The following is a 9,185-nucleotide window of genomic DNA, read 5'->3' on the forward strand; positions in this document are numbered from 1 at the left end:
AACTTCATCTTAATTTCAAAGTTTGATAACCTTGAACAACCATGTCTGAAAAAGTTTGTAATGATAACCGACTGGCATTGTACATTGCCGAAAATAAATTCCGTAAAGCATGTGAACAGATTAAACTAATCACCAGACGTTTAAATTTACTACAGATTAGATACGACAAAGCCAAACGAGATGACATGAAGAGCTTTAGATACACATTACGGTTACAACTAGCCACCACAGAAGGTGCCAGAAACATGTTTTATGAGTATGCAGTCAAACAAGCGACACAAGTCGGTCGTCTAAAGAGAGAAATAAAGACACAGCAACTGCCCAAAGTTGAACAGTGAGGTACAACAAATATCAAATCGTTCACTAAGATTTGAATGTTACAGATTTATTGGCAACCATCAGTACCAGAAGAAGATAGCAGTGAGAAAATGGCTGTGGCAACGACGAATCAGAAGATGAAAAGCTGACGACAAGTTGATGAGTTCGAAAACAGCTTTTGCTGAAGAAGGCTCTTTTCAGAGCCAAACACATTTATCAAAAAGAATCTGAAATTGTTGTAACATCTACAAAATATAGCTATTTCCCTATTTATGTCTGATTCCCAGACTTCTCCCCGTTTTTATCCTCCAATCATCTGTTTAGCAATATAAATAAGGCAAACAAGTAAAATAAACTCGTGCCAATAGAAATACAATACAATACAATACAATACAATACAATACAATACAATACAATACAATACAATACAATACAATACAATACAATACAATACAATACAATACAATACAATAGAACTCATGGTGTTAAACTAAACCACTAGGGTTCTCATAAAACAACAAGCACCCCAATTCGTAAATTTCACGTTACATGAAAAAATTGGATGGAGATATAAAATACAAAACTGGCATTCAGAAAGCATATCAGCAACGAAAACAATAAATACTGGAAAATAAATATCTGTTTCTTCAACCATATTTCATTGGAGAGTCGATATTTTTTTTTTCTGTTCACAGAAAATGTCATTTGATATCTGTAAAGCTGATTTTCTGATAACAGCAGCTCTTGTTATTCCTTTATCTATGGAAAAAGTGACCCCCTTTTTTTTTATTTTTATTATGTCTCCTCCCGCATTTGTAAACAGTTCTGTATGAAATACACAACTCTTCGATGTATCGTTATGCCCCCAAAATAGATAAGCTTATTCAATTAGTGTATCCAATTGGTAAGATTCGCCAATCAACTCTTTTTATTCATCAATACATTCAAACACGTTAATTTTCACCATTTAGACTAAAAAACAACAATTTCTGATTGGTTCTTTAACAAATGTTTCTTCTTAATCATTAAAAGATTTTGTCAATCAAATTCCAGAGAGTGTCATGTTAACGATCGTCTGAACAGAGGGGACGCTTCAGTTTACCTGTTGGTGTCACATTTGTTCACCGCTACCGGAAATGTTCACCGATGTCAGTCGACACTATTTGCTAACTTTATGACAGAACCTGAAGATGACAAGGAGTAATATGTTTGGTGAATATAAATGTGTAGAATGATATTTCAACTTCATCTTAATTTCAAAGTTTGATAACCTTGAACAACCATGTCTGAAAAAGTTTGTAATGATAACCGACTGGCATTGTACATTGCCGAAAATAAATTCCGTAAAGCATGTGAACAGATTAAACTAATCACCAGACGTTTAAATTTACTACAGATTAGATACGACAAAGCCAAACGAGATGACATGAAGAGCTTTAGATACACATTCCGGTTACAACTAGCCACCACAGAAGGTGCCAGAAACATGTTTTATGAGTATGCAGTCAAACAAGCGACACAAGTCGGTCGTCTAAAGAGAGAAATAAAGAAACAGCAACTGCCCAAAGTTGAACAGTGAGGTACAACAAATATCAAATCGTTCACTAAGATTTGAATGTTGCAGATTTATTGGCAACCAGAAGAAGATAGCAGTAAGAAAATGGCTGTGGCAACGACGAATCAGAAGATGAAAAGCTGACGACAAGTTGATGAGTTCGAAATCAGCTTTTGCTGAAGAAGGCTCTTTTCAGAGCCAAACACATTTTCCAAAAAGAATCTGAAATTGTTGTAACATCTACAAAATATAGCTATTTCCCTATTTATGTCTGATTCCCAGACTTCTCCCCGTTTTTATCCTCCAATCATCTGTTTAGCAATATAAATAAGGCAAACAAGTAAAATAAACTCGTGCCAATAGAAATACAATACAATACAATACAATACAATACAATACAATACAATACAATACAATACAATACAATACAATACAATACAATACAATACAATACAATACAATACAATACAATACAATACAATACAATACAATACAATACAATACAATACAATACAATACAATACAATACAACACAATACAATACAATACAACACAACACAACACAACATATGGTGTTAAACCACTAGGGTTTTTCTAAAACAACAAGCACCCCAATTGGTAAATTTTATGTTAAATGAAAAAATGAATGGAGATATAAAATACAAAACTGGCATTCAGAAAGCATATCAGCAACGAAAACAATAAATACGGGAAAAGAAATATCTGTTTTTCAACCATATTTCATTGGAGAATCGATATTTTTTTTTACTGTTCACAGAAAATGTCATTTCATATCTGTAAAGCTGATTTTCTGATAACAGCAGCTCTTGTTATTCCTTTATCTATGGAAAAGGTGACCCCTTTTTATCTTTTTTTTTATTATGTCTCCTCCCGCATTTGTAAACAGTTTTGTATGAAATACACAACTCTTCGATGTATCGTTATGCTCCCAAAATAGATAAGCTTATTCAATTAGTGTATCCAATTGGTAAGAGTCGCCAATCAACTCTTTTTATTCATCAATACATTCAAACACGTTAATTTTCACCATTTAGACGAAAAAACAACAATATCTGATTGGTTCTTTAACAAATGTTTTTTCTTAATCATTAAAAGATTTTGTCAATCAAATTCCAGAGAGTGTCATGTTAACGATCGTCTGAACAGAGGGGACGCTTCAGTTTACCTGTTGGTGTCAAATTTGTTCACCGCTACCGGAAATGTTCACCAATATCGGTCGACACTATTTTGCTAACTTAATGACATAACCTGAAGATGACACAGAGTAATATGTTTGATGAATATAAATGTGGAGAATGATATTTCAACTTCATCTTTATTTCAAAGTTTGATAACCTTGAACAACCATGTCTGAAAAAGTTTGTACTGATAACCGACTGGCATTGTACATTGCCGAAAATAAATTCCGTAAAGCATGTGAACAGATTAAACTAATCACCAGACGTTTAAATTTACTACAGATTAGATACGACAAAGCCAAACGAGATGACATGAAGAGCTTTAGATACACATTACGGTTACAACTAGCCACCACAGAAGGTGCCAGAAACATGTTTTATGAGTATGCAGTCAAACAAGCGACACAAGTCGGTCGTCTAAAGAGAGAAATAAAGACACAGCAACTGCCCAAAGTTGAACAGTGAGTTACAACAAATATCAAATCGTGCACTCAGATTTAAATGTTGTAGATTTATTAGCAACTATCAGTACCAGAAGAAGTTAGCAGTGAGAAAATGGATGTGGCAACGGAGAATCAGAAGATTAAAAGCCGACGACAAGTTGATGAGTTCGAAAACAGCTTTTGCTGAAGAAGGCTCTTTTCAGAGCCAAACACAGTTTCCAAAAAGAATTTGAAATTGTTGTAACATCTCCAAAATATAGCTATTTCCCTATTTGTTTGATTCCCAGACTTCTCCCCGCAATACAATACAATACAATACAATACAATACAATAATACAATACAATACAATACAATACAATACAATACAATACAATACAATACAATACAATACAATACAATACAATACAATACAATACAATACAATACAATACAATACAATACAATACAATACAATACAATACAATACAATACAATACAATACAATACAATACAATACAATACAATACAATACAATACAATAGAACTCATGGTGTTAAACTAAACCACTAGGGTTCTCATAAAACAACAAGCACCCCAATTCGTAAATTTCACGTTACATGAAAAAATTGGATGGAGATATAAAATACAAAACTGGCATTCAGAAAGCATATCAGCAACGAAAACAATAAATACTGGAAAATAAATATCTGTTTCTTCAACCATATTTCATTGGAGAGTCGATATTTTTTTTTTCTGTTCACAGAAAATGTCATTTGATATCTGTAAAGCTGATTTTCTGATAACAGCAGCTCTTGTTATTCCTTTATCTTTGGAAAAAGTTACCCTTTTTTTCTATCTTTTTTTGATGTCTCTTCCCGCATTTGTAAATAGATTTGTATGAAATACACAAGTCTTTGATGAATCGTTATGCCCCCAAAATAGATTATTTTATTCAATTAGTGTATCCAATTGCTAAGATTCGACAATCAACTCTTTTTATTCATCAATACATTCAAACACGTTAATTTTCACCATTTAGACTAAAAAACAATAATATCTGACTGGTTCTTTAACAAAAATTTCTTCTTAATCATTAAAAGATTTTGTCAATCAAATTCCAGAGAGTGTCATGTTAACGATCGTCTGAACAGAGGGGACGCTTCAGTTTACCTGTTGGTGTCACATTTGTTCACCGCTACCGGAAATGTTCACCAATGTCGGTCGACCCTTTTGCTAACTTAATGACATAACCTGAAAATGACACAGAGTAATATGTTTGATGAATATAAATGTGGAGAATGATATTTCAACTTCATCTTTATTTCAAAGTTTGATAACCTTGAACAACCATGTCTGAAAAAGTTTGTACTGATAACCGACTGGCATTGTACATTGCCGAAAATAAATTCCGTAAAGCATGTGAACAGATTAAACTAATCACCAGACGTTTAAATTTACTACAGATTAGATACGACAAAGCCAAACGAGATGACATGAAGAGCTTTAGATACACATTACGGTTACAACTAGCCACCACAGAAGGTGCCAGAAACATGTTTTATGAGTATGCGGACAAACAAGCGACACAAGTCGGTCGTCTAAAGAGAGAAATAAAGACACAGCAACTGCCCAAAGTTGAACAGTGAGGTACAACAAATATCAAATCGTGCACTCAGATTTAAATGTTGTAGATTTATTAGCAACCATCAGTACCAGAAGAAGTTAGCAGTGAGAAAATGGATGTGGCAACGGAGAATCAGAAGATTAAAAGCCGACGACAAGTTAATGAGTTCGAAAACAGCTTTTGCTGAAGAAGGCTCTTTTTAGAGCTAAACACATTTTCCAAAAAGAATCTGAAATTGTTGTAACATCTACAAAATATAGCTATTTCCCTATTTGTTTGATTCCCAGACTTCTCCCCGCAATACAATACAATACAATACAATACAATACAATACAATACAATACAATACAATACAATACAATACAATACAATACAATACAATACAATACAATACAATACAATACAATACAATACAATACAATACAATACAATACAATACAATACAATACAATACAATACAATACAATACAATACAATACAATAGAACTCATGGTGTTAAACTAAACCACTAGGGTTCTCATAAAACAACAAGCACCCCAATTCGTAAATTTCACGTTACATGAAAAAATTGGATGGAGATATAAAATACAAAACTGGCATTCAGAAAGCATATCAGCAACGAAAACAATAAATACTGGAAAATAAATATCTGTTTCTTCAACCATATTTCATTGGAGAGTCGATATTTTTTTTTTCTGTTCACAGAAAATGTCATTTGATATCTGTAAAGCTGATTTTCTGATAACAGCAGCTCTTGTTATTCCTTTATCTTTGGAAAAAGTTACCCTTTTTTTCTATCTTTTTTTGATGTCTCTTCCCGCATTTGTAAATAGATTTGTATGAAATACACAAGTCTTTGATGAATCGTTATGCCCCCAAAATAGATTATTTTATTCAATTAGTGTATCCAATTGCTAAGATTCGACAATCAACTCTTTTTATTCATCAATACATTCAAACACGTTAATTTTCACCATTTAGACTAAAAAACAATAATATCTGACTGGTTCTTTAACAAAAGTTTCTTCTTAATCATTAAAAGATTTCGTCAATCAAATTCCAGAGAGTGTCATGTTAACGATCGTCTGAACAGAGGGGACGCTTCAGTTTACCTGTTGGTGTCACATTTGTTCACCGCTACCGGAAATGTTCACCAATGTCGGTCGACCCTTTTGCTAACTTAATGACATAACCTGAAAATGACACAGAGTAATATGTTTGATGAATATAAATGTGGAGAATGATATTTCAACTTCATCTTTATTTCAAAGTTTGATAACCTTGAACAACCATGTCTGAAAAAGTTTGTACTGATAACCGACTGGCATTGTACATTGCCGAAAATAAATTCCGTAAAGCATGTGAACAGATTAAACTAATCACCAGACGTTTAAATTTACTACAGATTAGATACGACAAAGCCAAACGAGATGACATGAAGAGCTTTAGATACACATTACGGTTACAACTAGCCACCACAGAAGGTGCCAGAAACATGTTTTATGAGTATGCGGACAAACAAGCGACACAAGTCGGTCGTCTAAAGAGAGAAATAAAGACACAGCAACTGCCCAAAGTTGAACAGTGAGGTACAACAAATATCAAATCGTGCACTCAGATTTAAATGTTGTAGATTTATTAGCAACCATCAGTACCAGAAGAAGTTAGCAGTGAGAAAATGGATGTGGCAACGGAGAATCAGAAGATTAAAAGCCGACGACAAGTTAATGAGTTCGAAAACAGCTTTTGCTGAAGAAGGCTCTTTTTAGAGCTAAACACATTTTCCAAAAAGAATCTGAAATTGTTGTAACATCTACAAAATATAGCTATTTCCCTATTTGTTTGATTCCCAGACTTCTCCCCGCAATACACTACACTACACTACACTACACTACACTACACTACACTACACTACACTACACTACACTACACTACACTACACTACACTACACTACACTACACTACACTACACTACACTACACTACACTACACTACACTACACTACACTACACTACACTACACTACACTACACTACACTACACTACACTACACTACACTACACTACACTACACTACACTACACTACACTACACTACAATACAATACAATTCAATTCAATTCAATTCAATTCAACAGAATTCAATACATAATATTAAGTACCCAAGTAGGAAATTAGTTTCTGCTTCATTAATGGAAACTATCGTTTTACTCATTGTAAATAGAAATACTGTGATGTTCAAGCTATATTCCATAATGCCTAAATCGAAGTATGGAGGACCAAATTGTTTAACATATATATATTGTCATCTGCGACACAGAACCAAGTGTTGATGTCGTGAAATATGACCCCATCTTTTCCAGGCAGATACCTTTTTGCAATAGCGTCCTTGTATGAAGCAATACGCCTTAGGGGAAATCCTGATAGGAAACGAAAGACCTTAAATATTGTATCAACTGCAAAATATATACTCTAAAAAACAGATCCTGCTAAATGTCACTACAAACAAATGAAAACTTCACCATATGAAAATTGAAATTGTCTCTTTTGTTTAGAAGTATAATATTGTCAACCAATCATCATTGTCAATTTCTGCATGAAGTAGCCTGATGTGTACATATGGTATCGGTTTTCACAATCGAATCAAAATATAGTTCTCTGTTTTGTTATTCTCATATGTACGAGCATGCAAGTTATTGTAGATATGACTTTTAATTAGATTGCAGTTTTTCTTATGTTTGTGCTCACCGGAATCTATTTGCATCAACTATTGCCACTCTTTAACATTGTAGACCGGAATATCATTCATTATTATTTTTTTTTTATGCCTTATTTATGGGCATTATGTATTCTGGTCTGTGCGTTCGTTCGTCCGTCTGTCCCGCTTCATGTTTAAGTTTTTGGTCGAGGTTACATATAAGTTTTTGATGAAATTGAAGTTCAATCAAATTGAAACACATGTTCACTATGATATGATCGGTCTAATTTTTGGACACTTTGTTTGGCTTGCAATATCGTTTGTAACTATATACAACTTAATACAGACATGACATGATGTACAAGTACCAAATATAGTGGTTCTATTGCTAATAGAATCTGAGAAACAGATGAAACTAAAAAATCCTTACATTGACTAATGAACCGTAAAAATGAAGTCATTGTCATATGAACCCTACCAGACAAATATGTACACCTTACAATCATTCCATACACCAAATAAAGTTGACCAATTGCTTACTGTATAGTTCGAAATGTGTTGTTTTTTTTAACAACAGTTGTAATATTTCGCTGGACACTCAAATTATATTTATGAAAATATGAAAAACAACAGCAGAACATAAATGATGGGAAATTTTTGTTAAAGTCTTCAGAAGTAAATCTTTACTCTTGAACAGCTGGGGATGAGTTTGAATCTTTTACAATGCAGGGACGTTTGACGCTCCAGCTACCTCCACCAATACAAACTGACCACCATGAAATACCACAATAGTGTTGAAAATGACGCTAAACCACAATCAATCAATCAGTCTTGAACAGCCTTTTCAATATCTCATAATTATCTGTCTACAATGACTTGGGTATTTCAGACATACCATGTAAAATATCTTGAACAACCTTTTCAATATCATATAATCATCTGTCTATTTCATAAATTGTAAATTTTACGGACGCCATCACTGGTTGGTTGACCGTTATGGGATAATCGTTTCACATATGCTATTGGATATGTTCCTTATGTGGTAGCTACAATACCCTTTCCCTTTTCATGAATGTGACCTACTGAATAAGACTGTTTACCAGATTTGTAATAACATAAGCAACATGACGGGGGACACATGTGGAGCAAGATCGGCTTAACCCTTCTGGAGCTCCAAGTTTTTGGTGGGGTTCATGTTGCTTAGTCTTTAGTTTTCTATGTTGCGTCTTTTGTACTATTATTTTTCTGTTTGTTTTTTTCTATTTTTAGCCATGGTTTTGTAACTTTATTTTCTATCTATGAGTTTGACTCTCCCTCTGGTATCTTTTGCCCCTCTTTCATACATATCATGTAAAAAAAGGAAAAACAATG

Source organism: Mytilus edulis, chromosome 1 (genome assembly GCF_963676685.1).
Source record: "Mytilus edulis chromosome 1, xbMytEdul2.2, whole genome shotgun sequence".
NCBI classification, from domain to species: Eukaryota; Metazoa; Mollusca; class Bivalvia; order Mytilida; family Mytilidae; genus Mytilus; species Mytilus edulis.